Source organism: Chiloscyllium plagiosum, unplaced genomic scaffold (assembly GCF_037043375.1).
Source record: "Chiloscyllium plagiosum isolate Xiang-an unplaced genomic scaffold, Cpla_swu_hap1 HiC_scaffold_46, whole genome shotgun sequence".
In the NCBI taxonomy this organism is placed as follows: domain Eukaryota; kingdom Metazoa; phylum Chordata; class Chondrichthyes; order Orectolobiformes; family Hemiscylliidae; genus Chiloscyllium; species Chiloscyllium plagiosum.
Genome location: NW_028270184.1, coordinates 22,719,279 through 22,734,526, shown reverse-complemented (window position 1 = coordinate 22,734,526; position 15,248 = coordinate 22,719,279). Strand labels below are relative to the sequence as shown.

General features: G+C 45.8%; 1 gene segment (V, D, J or C); it reads right to left on the bottom strand.

Moving 5' to 3' along the window:
- LOC122545453 (Ig heavy chain C region-like) overlaps positions 1-15,016 on the bottom strand; it is a 69,244-nt gene extending 54,228 nt beyond the window's left edge. Inside the window, exon 1 of the C gene segment in view lies at positions 13,564-15,016.
- Positions 15,017-15,248: the final 232 nt, after the last annotated feature.

The following is a 15,248-nucleotide window of genomic DNA, read 5'->3' as shown; positions in this document are numbered from 1 at the left end:
CCCATAAACCCTCCATTTACCCCTTCACCTAACACTACGGGCAATCTAGCATGGCCAATTCACCTGGCCTGGACTATGTGAGGAAACCAGAGCGCCCGGAGGAAACCCATGCAGACACGGGGAGAATGTGCAAACTCCACACAGTCAGTCACCTGAGGCGGGAATTGAACCCCGGGTCTCTGGTGCTGTGAGGCAGCAGTGCTAACCACTGTGTCAACTAGGGAATTGAAGGAAAACTTGGTGATGGCACCCAGTTTTTATGCGTGTATTTAAGTCGATGGGTTGTGGGCTTAACTTTTTGTGTATGAGCCCCAGACTGAGCCTTCGTGTGTATACTGGGTTTTTGTGTGTGACCAGGACTTAGAGTGTGCACCATGCCTTCATGTGTGTACTGTCCCTTCATGTATGGACCAGGCCTCAGTGAGTGGACAGGGCCTCTGTGTGTGGACAGGACCTTCATAAGTAGACTGGACCTTTGTGAGTGGGACATATCTTCATGAGTGGACTGTGCCTTTATATTTGCACTATGTTTTAGTGTGTGTATTGTGCCTTTGTAGACTGCACCAGGCCTGTGTGGATGGGCTGGATACTTGTGTGTTGTGAAGGCCAATCGAACCAGACTGTGTTTAGGCCGACCGATAACCAGCCTGTAATTAAGCTGACTGACAACTTGAAGGTGTGTAAGTGGACCAATAGCCAGAAGCTGTGTAAGCCAACTGATAGCCAGAAAGTGTGTAGGCTAACCAATAGCTGGAAGATATGTATGCCGACTGATAGCTGGCCCGTGTGTAGGCTGACCCATAGCCACAAGAAGTGTAGGCTGATGGAGAGCCGCAAGGCGTGGAAGCTGACCCACGGCTGTGAGGTGTGCAGGCCGACAGGGAGCTGGAAGGCATGTAGGCTGACGGATAGCCGCAAGGTATGGAGGCTGACCCATAGCCACAAGGAGTGTAGGCTGATGGAGAGCCGCAAGGTGTGGAAGCTGACCCACGGCCGTGAGGTGTGCAGGCCGACGGGGAGCTGGAAGGCATGTAGGCCGACGGATAGCCGCAAGGTGTGGAGGCTGACCCGTGGCCACGAGGTGTGCAGGCCGACAAATAGCTGGCCTGTGTGCAATCTGAACGATAACTGTAAGGTGGACCAATGGTCAGTCTGTGTGTAGGCAGACTTTTAGTAAGCCATTCGATAGCTGGAAAGTGTGTAGGCCGACCAATAGCTGGCTGGTATATGCCGACCAATAGCCAGTCCTGTCAGTTGTATGTTTGATTTTTTACTATTTTGTATTACTATGTAAAAACAAGGACTGCAGATGCTGGAAACCAGAGTCGAGATTAGAGTGGTGCTGGAAAAGCACAGCTGGTCAGGCAGCATCTGAGGAGCAGGAAAATCGACGTTTCGGGCAAAAGCACTTCATTGGGAATAGAGGCAGGGTGCCTGCAGTGGAGAAGAGCATCAGGGCAGAGGAGATGACCTGGGGATTGCAGTGAGAGAGAGAGAGACTCACTGAGATTCTTGTAGAGAGCGAAGGAAAACTTCTTCAAGGCAGGCATCCTTGCAAGAGGATTCGCAGTAGGGTTCAAATCAACTAGGTAAAACAAGGACTGCAGATGCTGGAAACCAGAGTCGACATTAGAGTGGTGCTGGAAAAGCACAGCAGGTCAGGCAGCAAATGCCTAGGACCTGATCAGGTGTACCCGAGAACTCTGTGGGAAGCTTGAAAGTGATTGCTGGGCCTCTTACTGAGATATTTTTGAGTGGGAGCAGCGGCCGAGTAAAGGCGAACCCGGGAGACTACAGCTAAGGTAAGACAGTTTGTTTCAAAATTACTTACCTGGAGCGGGCAGCGGTGTTTTTTTTTTCTCTCTTCACAAAAAGAGCGGGAGCAGCAGAGGAAGTGACGGCAAACAGAGCGTGCAGCCGGGAAGGAGAACTGTGAGTATAAATACTCACCCTTTAATCACCAACGGTCATTTGAGTGGGAGCAGCGGCCGAGTAAAGGCGAACCCGGGAGACTACAGCTAAGGTAAGACAGTTTGTTTCAAAATTACTTACCTGTAGCGGGCAGCGGTGTTTTTTTTTCTCTCTTCACAAAAAGAGCGGGAGCAGCAGAGGAAGTGACGCCAAACAGAGGGGCAGCCGGGAAGGAGAACTGTGAGTATAAATACTCACCCTTTAATCACCAACGGTCATTTGAGTGGAAGTGAGGTTGGAGCGCATAGCTGGGCGGGAAGGTAAGTGATTAGTATTTGAGTGGGAGCAGCGGAAGTGAGGTTGGAGCGCATAGCTGGGCGGGAAGGTAAGTGATTAGTATTTGAGTGGGTATATTCCTCCTGCAGGATGTTTGAGGTAGGGGTGACCACCAATACTCCTGCCGACTTCGTCTGCAGGAAATGCAGTCAGATCCTGATCCTCACCGAACGAGTTAGGGAACTGGAACTGGAGTTGGATGAACTGAGGATTATTCGAGAGGCTGAGAGGGTGATTGATAGAAGCTACAGGGACATAGTTACGCCGGAGAACAGAGGTAGCTGGGTAACAGTTAGAGGTGGGAAGGGGAAGAAGCAGGCAGTGCAGGGTTCCCCTGTGGTCGTTCCCCTAAAAAATAAGTATACAGCTTTGGAAACTGTTGGGGGGGACAGCGTTGCAGGTGTAAGCTGCAGTGAAGGGGTCTGTGGCTCTGAGACTCAGAAGGGAAAGGAGGAGAGGAGGAGAGCGCTAGTTATAGGGGACTCTCTAGTTAGAGGGACGGACAGGCGGTTCTGTGGACATGGGCGAGACTCACGGATGGTTTGTTGCCTCCCGGGTGCTAGGGTCCGAGACGTCTCAGACCGTGTCTTCAGAATCCTTAAGGGGGAGGGTGTGCAGCCAGAAGTCGTGGTACACATTGGCACCAACGACATAGGTAGGAAGAGGGGTGGGGAGGTCATTCAAGAGCTCAAGGAGTTAGGCTGGAAGCTAAAAGCTAGGACAGACAGAGTCGTCATCTCTGGGTTGTTGCCGGTGCCACGTGACAGTGAGGCAAAGAATAGGGAGAGAGTGCAGTTGAACACGTGGCTGCAAGGCTGGTGTAGGAGGGAGGGCTTCAGATATTTGGACAATTGGACTGCATTCTGGGGAAGGTGGGACCTGTACAAACAGGACGAGTTGCACCTGAACCAGAAGGGCACCAATATCCTGGGGGGTAGGTTTGCTAGCACTCTTCGGGGGGGTTTAAACTAATTTGGCAGGGGGATGGGATCCGGACTTGTAGTCCAGCAAGTAAGCTAGCTGTGTGTCAGGATGCCCAAGACTGTAGGGAGGCTGTGGAGAAGGTAGCACTGACAGGGACTACTTGCGGACACAGAGATGGGCTCAAGTGCGTATACTTCAACGCAAGGAGTATCAGAAATAAGGTGGGTGAACTTAAGGCGTGGATCGGTACCTGGGACTACGATGTTGTGGCCATCATGGAAACGTGGATAGATGAGGGACAGGAATGGCTGTTGGAGGTTCCTGGTTACAGGTGTTTCAGTAAGATTAGGGAGGGTGGGAAAAAAGGAGGGGGGGTGGCATTGCTAATTAGAAATGGTATAACGGCTGCAGAAAGGAAGTTTGAGGGGGATCTGCCTCTGGAGGTAGTATGGGCCGAAGTCAGAAATAGGAAAGGTGCAGTCACCTTGTTGGGTGTTTACTATAGGCCCCCCAATAGCAGCAGAGATGTGGAGAAACAGATTGGGAAACAGATTTTGGAAAGGTGCAGAAGCCACAGGATCGTAGTCATGGGCGACTTAAACTTCCCAAATATTGATTGGAAGCTCTTTAGATCAAGTAGATTGGATGGGGCGGTGTTTGTGCAGTGTGTCCAGGAAGCTTTTCTAACGCAGTATGTAGATTGTCCAACCAGAGGGGAGGCCATATTGGATTTGGTACTCGGTAATGCACCGGGACAAGTGGTGGGCTTGTTAGTGGGTGAACATTTTGGTGATGGTGACCACAATTCTGTGACTTTCACCTTGGTTATGGAGAGAGATAGGTGCGCACAACAAGGTAGATTTTATAATTGGGGGAAGGGAAATTACGATGCTGTAAGGCAGGATTTGAGGAGCATACGTTGGGAGCATAGGCTGTCAGGGAAGGATGTGGTGGAAATGTGGAACTTTTTCAAAGAGCAGATACGACGTGTCCATGATATGTATGTACCTATCAGGCAGGAAAGAAATGGTCGTTTGAGTGAGCCTTGGTTGACGAGAGAGGTTGAATGTCTGGTAAAGAGGAAGAAGGAGGCTTACATAAGGTTGAGGAAACAGGATTCAGACAGAGCAGTGGAGGGATACAGGATAGCCAGAAGGGACCTGAAGAAAGGGATTAGGAGAGCTAAGAGAGGGCATGAAAAATCCTTGGCGGATAGGATCAAGGATAACCCCAAGGCATTTTATGCGTATGTGAGAAACCTGAGAATGACGAGAACGAGGGTAGGTCCGATCAAGGACAGTAGTGGGAGACTGTGTATTGAGTCGGAAGAGATAGGAGAGGTCTTGAACAAGTACTTCTCTTCAGTATTTATGAACGAGAGGGACCGTGTTGTAGAAGAGGAGAGTGTGAAATGGACTGGTAAGCTAGAAGAGATACCTGTTAGGAAGGAAGATGTGTTGGACATTTTGAACAACTTGAGGATAGACAAGTCCCCCGGGCCTGACGGGATATATCCTAGGATTATGTGGGAAGCAAGAGAGGAAATTGCAGTACCGTTGGCAATGATCTTCTCGTCTTCACTGGCCACGGGGGTGGTACCAGGGGACTGGAGAGTAGCGAATGTTGTGCCCCTGTTCAAAAAAGGGAATAGGGATAACCCCGGGAATTACAGGCCTGTTAGTCTTACGTCTGTGGTAGGCAAAGTAATGGAAAGGGTACTGAGGGATAGGATTTACGAGTATCTGGAAAGACACTGCTTGATTAGGGACAGCCAGCACGGATTTGTGAAGGGTAGGTCCTGCCTTACAAGTCTTATTGAATTCTTCGAGGAGGTGACCAAGCATGTGGATGAGGGTAGAGCAGTGGATGTAGTGTACATGGATTTTAGTAAGGCATTTGATAAGGTTCCCCATGGTAGGCTTATGCGGAAAGTCAGGAGGCATGGGATAGAGGGAAATTTGGCCAGTTGGATAGAAAACTGGCTAACCGGTCGAAGGCAGAGAGTGGTGGTAGATGGTAAATATTCAGCCTGGAGCCCAGTTACAAGTGGAGGGATCAGTTCTGGGTCCTCTGCTGTTTCTAATTTTTATTAATGACTTAGATGAGGGAGTCGAAGGGTGGGTCAGTAAATTTACAGATGATACGAAGATAGGTGGAGTTGTGGACAGTGAGGAGGGCTGTTGTCGGCTGCAGAGGGACTTAGATATGATGCAGAGCTGGGCTGAGGAGTGGCAGATGGAGTTCAACCCTGCCAAGTGTGAGGTTGTCCATTTTGGAAGAACAAATAAGAATGCGGAATACAGGGTTAATGGTAGGGTTCTTAGTCAGGTGGAGGAACAGAGGGATCTTGGGGTCTATGTACATAGATCTTTGAAGGTTGCCACTCAGGTGGATAGAGTTTGTAAGAAGTCCTATGGAGTATTATCGTTCATTAGCAGAGGGATTGAATTCAAGAGTCATGAAGTGATGTTGCAGCTGTACATGACTTTGGTTAGGCCACAGTTGGAGTACTGTGTGCAGTTCTGGTCGCCTCACTTTAGGAAAGATGTGGAAGCTTTGGAGAGGGTGCAGAGAAGATTTACCAGGATGTTGCCTGGAATGGAGAGGAAGTCGTACGAGGATAGGTTGAGAGTTCTCAGCCTTTTCTCGTTGGAACGGCGAAGGATGAGGGGTGACTTGATAGAGGTTTATAAGATGATCAGAGGAATAGATAGAGTAGACAGTCAGAAACTTTTTCCCCGGGTACAACAGAGTGTTACAAGGGGACATAAATTTAAGGTGAAGGGTGGAAGGTATAGGGGAGATGTCAGGGGTGGGTTCTTTACCCAGAGAGTGGTGGGGGCATGGAATGCGCTGCCCGTGGGAGTGGTAGAGTCAGAATCATTGGCGACCTTTAAGCGGCATTTGGATAGGTACATGGATGGGTACTTAATCTAGGTTAGAAGTTCGGCACAACATCGTGGGCCGAAGGGCCTGTTCTGTGCTGTATTGTTCTATGTTCTATGTTCTATATTTGTATCATTGATAGTCACAGGTGAGGTGCCGGAAGACTGGAGGTTGGCAAACGTGGTGCTACTGTTTAAGAAGGGCGGTAAAGACAAGACAGGGAACTATAGACCGGAGAGCCTGACCTCGGTGGTGGGTAAGTTGTTGGAGGGAATCCTGAGGGACAGGATGTACATGTATTTGGAAAGGCAAGGATTGATTCGAGATAGTCAACATGGCTTTGTGCGTGGGAAATCATGTCTCACAAACTTGATTGAGTTTTTTGAAGAAGTAACAAAGAAGATTAATGAGGGCAGAGCAGTAGATGTGATCTATATAGACTTCAGTAAGGTGTTCGACAAGGTTCCCCATGGGAGACTGATTAGCAAGGTTAGATCTCATGAAATACAGGTAGAACTAGCCATTTGGATACAGAACTGGCTCAAAGGTAGAAGGCAGAGGGTGGTGGTGGAGGGTTGTTTTTCAGACTGGACACCTGTGACCAGTGGAGTGCCACAAGGATCGGTGCTGGGCCCTCTACGTTTTATCATTTCCATAAATGATTTGGATGCGAGCATTAAGAGGTACAGTTAGTAAGTTTGCAGATGACACCAAAAACCAAAATTAAAGGTGTAGTGGACAGTGAAGAGGGTTACCTCAAATTACAACAGGATCTGGACCAGATGAGCCAATGGGCTAAGAACTGGCAGATGGAGGTTAATTCAGATAAATGCGAGGTGCTGCATTTTGGGAAAGCAAATCTTAGCAGGACTTATACATATAATAGTAAGGTCCTAGGAAGTGTTGCTGAACAAAGAGACCTTGGAGTGCAGGTTCAGAGCTCCTTGAAACTGGAGTCGCAGGTAGATAGGATAGTGAAGAAGGCGTTTGGTATGCTTTCATTTATTGGTCAGAGTATTGAGTACAGGAGTTGGGAGGTCATGTTGCGGCTGTACAGGACATTGGTTAGGCCACTGTTGAAATATTGTGTGCAATTCTGGTCTCCTTCCTGTCAGAAAGATGTTGTGAAACTTGAAAGGGTTCAGAAAAGATTTACAAGGATGTTGCCAGGGTTGGAAGATCTGAGCTACAGAGAGAGGCTGAACAGGCTAGGGCTGTTTTCCCTGGAGTGTCGGAGACTGAGGGGTGACCTTATAGAGGTTTACAAAATTATGAGGGGCATGGATAGGATAAATAGGCAAAATCTTTTCCCTGGGGTCGGGGAGTCCAGAACTAGAGGGCATAGGTTTAGGGTGAGAGGGGAAAGAGACCTCAGGCGCAACATTTTCACGCAGAGGGTGGTATGTGTATGGAATGAGCTGCCAGAGGATGTGGTGGAGGTTGGTACAATTGCAACATTTAAGAGGCATTTGGATAGGTATATGAATATCTGAAGAAGGGCTTACGCCCGAAACGTCGATTCTCCTGTTCCCTGGATGCTGCGCTGTTCTAGCAACACATTTTCAGCTAGGTATATGAATAGCAAGGGTTTGGAGGGATATGGGCCTGGTGCTGGCAGGTGGGACTTGATTGAGTTGGGATATCTGGTCGGCATGGACAGGTTGGACCGAAGGGTCTGCTTCCATGCTGTATATCTCTATAACTCTATGAGCAAGAAAATCGACGTTTCAGGCTGACCTGCTATGCTTTTCCAGCACCACTCAGTAATATTTTGTATTACTGACTAAAATGAGATGTGTTTACATGGAATGTTTTATACCATAATCTCACTTTTCGGTGATATGCTCTGATACAGTGTCTGTTGCTGTGTGCTGTTATTTTATGTGAACTTTGTCTTGCTTATTTTGAGGAGATGTTATGTTTGGTTTTCTTTTTATGCAATGTCTTTAGACTTTTGCAGTCCTTTTTCTAAAATGATAAAAAACCTGAGGAACAATTTTGTTGGTTTCTATATAACACTTATGGACCAGGCCTGACCCCCTCCAGTATATCTTTGGAAGGTAGCCAAGATCTGACCTTTTTTTTTTAAAGGAAGATGTATAGTGGATATTCCACAAGTGATGCATCTGGTTTAAACCTCAGGGCTTCAAATAGAACAAAATTTGTTTACATATGATATTTGAAAGTGGAACACCGCTTGTCAGAGGACTCCAGTCCGATAAACAACCCTCCACCGCCATCCTCTGTCTCCTACTCCAAAGCCAATTTTGTAATGAATTGGAAAGCTCACCCTGAATCCTATGTGATCGAACTCTATTCTAATGGGTGGCACTGTGGTTAGCACTGCTGCCTCACACTGCCAGAGACCCGGGTTCAATTCCCGCCTCGGGCAATTGTCTGTGTGGAGTTTGCACATTCTCCCCGTGTCTGTGTGGGATTCTTGCGAGTGCTCTGCTTTCCTCCCACAGTCCAAAGATGTGCAGGTTAGGTGAATTGGCCATGTTAAATTGCCCGTAGTGTTAGGTGAAGGGGTAAATGTAGGGGAATGGGTCTGGGTGGGTTGCTCTTCGGAGGGTCAGTGTGGCCTGTTTCCACACTGTAAGTAATCTAAGTAAAAAGAAAACAGAATTTAGAATAACAACTATTTGAAAAACCAAACGATTTGAAAATGCAATTTTCAAAGTTGCTCCAATTCCAACAATATCGCATAAACACACCCCTTGGCAAATGGTAGATTCAAACACAGGTTCTTACAAGGTAAAAACAATGACTGCAGATGCTGGAAACCAGATTCTGGATTAGTGGTGCTGGAAGAGCACAGCGGTTCAGGCAGCATCCAAATCGAAATCGACGTTTCGGGCAAAAGCCCTTCATCAGGAATAAAGGCAGTGAGCCTGAAGCGTGGAGAGATAAGCTAGAGGAGGGTGGGGGTGGGGAGAAAGTAGCATAGAGTACAATGGGAGGGTGGGGGAGGGGATGAAGGTGATAGGTCAGGGAGGAGAGAGTAGAGTGGATAGGTGGAAAAGGAGATAGGCAGGTAGGACAAGTCTGGACAAGTCATGGGTCAGTGCTGAGCTGGAAGTTTGGAACAAGGGTGAGGTGGGGGAAGGGGAAATGAGGAAACTGTTGAAGTCCACATTGATGCCCTGGGGTTGAAGTGTTCCGAGGTGGAAGATGACGCGTTCTTCCTCCAGGCGTCTGGTGGTGAGGGAGCGACGGTGAAGGAGGCCCAGGACCTCCATGTCCTTGGCAGAGTGGGAGGGGGAGTTGAAATGTTGGGCCACAGGGTGGTGTGGTTGATTGGTGTGGGTGTTCCAGAGATGTTCCCTAAAACGCTCTGTTAGGTGGCGCCCAGTCTCCCCAATGTAGAGGAGACCGCATTGGGAGCAACGGATACAATAAATGATATTGGTGGATGTGCAAGTAAAACTTTGGATGTGGAAGGCTCCTTTAGGGCCTTGGATAGAGGTGAGGGAGGAGGTGTTTTTAAGAGACAGGCATAGCTGGGGCCCATACGTGTGCCCATGGCTACCCCTTTGGGCTGGAGGATTTTTAAGAGACAGGTTCTTACAGGCAGGAGGGATTTCAGAGAGAAAGTTCAGGCAAGATCTCTGTTGAAGCATGAAACCTTTTTTCTGTCGTTGCTTCTCTGTCCGCCAGCAATTTTTGACTGCCTGCTAAAAGTAAATCAAATGAGGAATAAACCTTTCATTGTACACTGTGTTTAAAAAAAACCTAAAGGTCTGCTCTGATTGTTGACTTCGGCAGTATCCAATAGCCATTTTGGCACCACTGACTTTATAACACTTCTTGGAAAAATCCAAGGACAACATAACCTTGTTAAAGGGGCAGCACCTTCACACCTCCCCCCTTAAAAGATTAATCATCAATATCCAAAGATGGCTTCACTTTAAAACCCCTTAGTCTTACACTGTTTGTACACTACAACACATATAATATTACATTGACTATAATCTTGCAAACATGTATTACTATATTCTATTTCAGTCCTGCCATTGAATGCCTCTGTTTCTCATCCAAATCTTGGCAATGCATCAGCAATCATGCTTTCCCATCCTGCCACATGTACAATTTTCAAATTGAATGGCTATAATAATAATTTCCATCTAAACAGTCTGGACTTTTTGTACTTAACTTTCTCCACAAACTTAATGGATTATGATCAGGATATATGATTGTCTCAGACATATTACTGACAACATAAATGTTGAAATTCTGGGGTGCTGTGAAGTCTGTGGACCATGTATATATTGGGTGGGGGTGCTTGCACTCCCTTTTTGATTTTCTAAAAAAGCTTCTTCTCTGTTTTTGGTTACATTTCAGTCCCACACTCCTGATCTTTGGGCACCCGGTACGGAGGGGGGGGCAGGGCAGGTCTGAGGATCTCCTCGTGGGTCTGCTCCTGTTTATGGCTAGTTTGGCTAGACTCAGGAGCAGACCCACGAGGAGATCCTCGTGGGATGCCCTGCCCTCCCTCCGTACCGGGTGCCCAAAGGTCAGGAGTGTGGGACTGAAATGTAACCAAAAACAGAGAAGAAGGTTTTTTAGAAAATCAAAAAGGGAGTGCAAGCGCCCACACCCAATATATACATGGTCCACAGACTTCACAGCACCTCAGAATTTCAACATTTATGTTGTCAGTAATATGTCTGAGATTTGGATGGACTGTTATGAAAGCTGAAATTGTCTTTGCTCTTTTGGATAAATGTACCTGTAAGTATCCTCTCAGTAAGTCCCACCTTAAAATACTGTATAACTTATAGTATTTGATATTACTTCGGACAATGCTTATCTCTCTCAGTGAGGCATGACGTACTCCCTATGGCCATGTAATAAAGTCTGTTAATGCTCAAGGCCTGACTCCCAAGAATTTTCTTCAACACAACCTTCTATAAGCCACTAGTGATATGCCTTAATGAACTTCTGCCCATTTCTCAACAGCCTGAATATGTGATGATCTCCATTTTCTCATTATGACATTATTTTTAAGGCAATAGCATTCAGGGATACACTCAGATTCTTCTTACGGGCGTGCTCTTTGATACAATTGCTTCAGTTTTTCATCTATCTGTTGTCAGTCAGTTAATTTCTCTGAGCTAAAGATACCCACATTGTCCTCCATCTGTCTCAATCATTTAATCAGATATGGTCTCTGATAATTCTACTTCAACTTTCTTATCTGTACTCTTTGATTTCTCCACCTGATTCAAATGGTGACTTTGTGACCTCATTACCACATAGTCAGGGAAAGTCCTGGGATATGCTTCCTGTAACACTTCAGTTACCTGATTTTTCACTGGCTTTTCAACCCCAGTAGGCAGCACTTCTACCTGTGACCCAGCTATATCGTTACCGAGGACAAATTGTATTTCTGAAGCTGAGAGTTCTTCCTGTACTCCTACCACCACTCGTCCACTTTTTACTGGGCACTCTATACTCACTCTGCATAACTGAGCACTTCTTGTCTCACCGTGAATTCCAAGTACTACTACTTTTTTTCCGGCAATAATGCTTCAGAGTTACATGTCTCCTCATTTCTCAGCATCAACGATTGGCACGAAACTGTACATCTTAATACGGTAACCTCTTTACCTGCTGCTGATTTATATTCACATGTAAATGGTTTAAGGTCTGGCCTCCTTGCCCAACCTCTGTCCAGATTGTACATCTTGGTGCAGCTTTTTAGCCTCCACTGTGCTTTCCATTGCCACTCCAATAAAATTCACTGGTTTATCCTGTTTTCCTACATCCACCTTCCCAGTTCTTTTCCTAACCCACCAACACTCTGATTTCATGTGGCGTACTTTATTGAAGTGAAAACCCCAGAGCTTTTTAAAATTCTCTTTCCTCTTCATGGGTTTCCTTTCTATAACGTGGTAAGTTATCCTTATGATCTTCACTGAGATCTACTGTTCCCTTTTTCTTTTTCCCTATATCTATTCCTCACGGAGTGAAATTGATGTTGGAAGCCAAACTTTGATTATTGAACCAATTTATCAGCAGCAGCAAGTTCAGCTGCTACTCTTGCAGTTCTGACTCTCTAAGTTTAACCAGGGTCCCTCCTTCAATTCTTGAAATGTTGTCTGTCAGCTTCTGGCATAAGCTGATACACACTGAAGATAGCTTTCTTCACTTCCTCATATTCCTCAGATACCTCCTTTTGGTAGAGATGCAAATACCTTAGTAGCTGTCCCGATCAGCTTTATTTGAATCAACAAAACCAGCATGGTCACCCCAGCCACTTCATTTGTTTAGCCACCTTCTCAAATGAGATGAAAACAAGTACATCTTTCTCATCAAATTTAGGCAATGCTTGGATATATTTAAACAGAGCTGAAAATGTGTTGCTGGAAAAGCGCAGCAGGTCAGGCAGCATCCAAGGAGCAGGAGAATCGACATTTTGGGCATGAGCCCTTCTTCAGGAATCTGCTGCCTGACCTGCTGCGCTTTTCTAGCAATACATTTTCAGCTCTGATCTCCAGCATCTGCAGTCCTCACTTTCTCCTCGTATATTTAAACAGATACCAACCAGGCCTTTGGCCATGATGGGTTTTCTCATCCTTACCATTTTCCTCACAGAACATCCCTCCTACCTTCACCTCCATCCTTTTAAGCCAACTTTTCTGTTGAAGTGCCAATTTCTGAAGTTTCAACTCTGTCTCTCTCTCTCTCTCTCTCTCTTCCTGTCTTCTCTTTCCATTTCTTTTTGTTCTGCTAAAGCAATTCTGTCCTTTCCTTTTTGCTCTGCCTTAAATCGTAATTCAAGCCATTTGATTGTTTTTTTCTCTCTCTTTATCTTTTGCTTCTAAATCAGGCTGATTTATTTTCAATTTAATTTTAGCCATTTCTAAAGATTCTGATGGAATTTCCAGCAAATTAAAATGTAATTGTGTATTGCTGCAATTGTCTCCTTTTCTCAGGGATGAAGGTGACCCTAACGCCAGCTTGTCTACCATTTCCAGCAGCTTTGCCTTGTTCACCTCTTGTCAAGCCACAAAGTCACTTCTTCCACCCCCAGAAAACTCTTAGTGACTGAAATAGCCCTTATTATACCAAGCACTGCTTAAACCAACTAAATTCATTAGCTGGAACAAAAGACATTAACACCCACCATTTGCCTCCTTAAAGACCAATAACTCTAACCCAAGTAGAATCAATCCCACCAAGAGTCTCCAATCTGTTATGGACCAGCCCGGACCATTGCAAGATATTTTACAAAGGTAACCCTGACCCTAACTTATATTTTATAAAGGCAGATGTTTAGTGGATGTTCTAGGAGTGATGCAGCTGGTCAAACCACATGGCTTCAAGGAAAATAGAATTTATTTACACATTACAATTGAAACACAAACAAAATAAAACAGAATTTAGAATAACTTAACTATTTGAAAACACAACCAACTCGAACGCAACTTAACAAAGCTGTTCCAATTCCCGCAACATCCCATAAACACACCCTTAGTAAATTTAAATATAGGTTCTTACAGGCAGGAGAGATTTCAGAGAGAAATTTCAGGCAAGACCTTTGAAGTATGGAACCTCTTTTCACTGTAGCTGCTTCTTTGTCTGCTGGCAGTTTTTGACTGCCTGCTAAAACTAAATTAAACTAGGAAAAAGCCTGAATTGGGAGAACTGGCCGCTCCCCTGTACAACTGTGTTTAAAAAAAACCTAAAGGTCTCCTCTGATTGTTGACTTAGGCAGTGTCTGTTAATCATTGCAGCACCACTGACTTTATAACTCCTCTTGAAAAAAACCAAGGGCAACATAACCTTGTCAAAGGGGCAGCATTGTTACAATGTTTTATGTTATTGTTTACAATGAGATTTGGGGTGTGCAAAGTTAACCATTTCTCTGCTGAGCTTTGATGTACAGTGCTTGTTATCTGTTGTAACTTCATGTGGGCTTTGAATAAAAATATAAATATAACCAGGTAATAAAAGTCTCCTCAGTCATGTGACTAATTCTGAGCTGGCTGGCCACAGTCAGTGTGCTGGGCACAGTAAATGAAGGGTAACTTGGTGACGGGGCACTGGTCTCCGTGCAGTTATTTCAGTGCCAATGAAACAGAAAACATGACATAGGTGGAAGTGGGTACTGCAGATGCTGGAGATTAGAGTCAAGTTTAGAGTGGTACTGGAAAAACGCAGCAGGTCAGGCAGCATCCAAGGAGCAGGTTTGCCCGAAACGTCGATTCTCCTGCTCCTCGGATGCTGCCTGACCAGTTGTGCTTTTCCAGCACCACTCTAATCTTCACAGAAAACATGGCATGCCTGAAGGACATTTACTTGCTCCAGTCATCTTGGAGTTGGCGGAAGCATTTCTGGCATCATGTCTTTATTTAGGAAGCTTGAGACATTTGATCCTGCTGTTGAAGACTGAGCATAGTATGTGGAAAGAAAGCAATATTTTTCCAGGCAAATGACATTGGGGCAGATTAAAAGCAATGAGTAATCCTTCTGAATGCTTGCAGAACGCAGCATTCTCCGTTCTAAGTGCCTTAACTTTCTCAGAGGCACCAGACACTAAAACCTTCTAATAGTTTACGGAGCTGAATAAGGAACATTACAACCCAGACCACCTCTAATTCTGAGACACTTCCAGTTTTATTCGGCTGTCAGATAACAAGGGAAATCCGTATTGGAATTTTTGACGAGGTTGAGATGACTGGCAGAGGCATGTGATTTTGGGTTATCACTGAATGAGGTGCTGAGAGACTGCTTGGTATGTGGGATTAATGATGTAACCATACAGAAGTGCCTATTAGCTGAAGCACAACTGGACTTCAAACAGACACTGCAAATGGTGTTGTCATTAGAAAATGCACCAAGTGGACTGTGGGAGCTACAGGGCATTCCGATGGAACTAGACTCCCTTACCTCTCCAACTGAGCTAAGGGAACACCACTCGAGTGTAGGCAACCACCGAGTGTAACGAAGGGTATATGCTGAGCAGAGGTCCCCAGGTCAGCCAACAGTAGAACCTCAACAAAGCTGAGTCTCGGCCACGTGGCTCAAAAGTTCTCCAGGAAATGGGCTGACAAGTCATTGTAGTTGCTGTCAGATTTGAGATAGCAATGGAGAGCTACAAGGCCTGATTAGATTAAGAAATCTCATAGGCCTGCACCCAGGAGAGTGCACATCCTGTAAAGTCCCTCTATATGTGCTTTGGA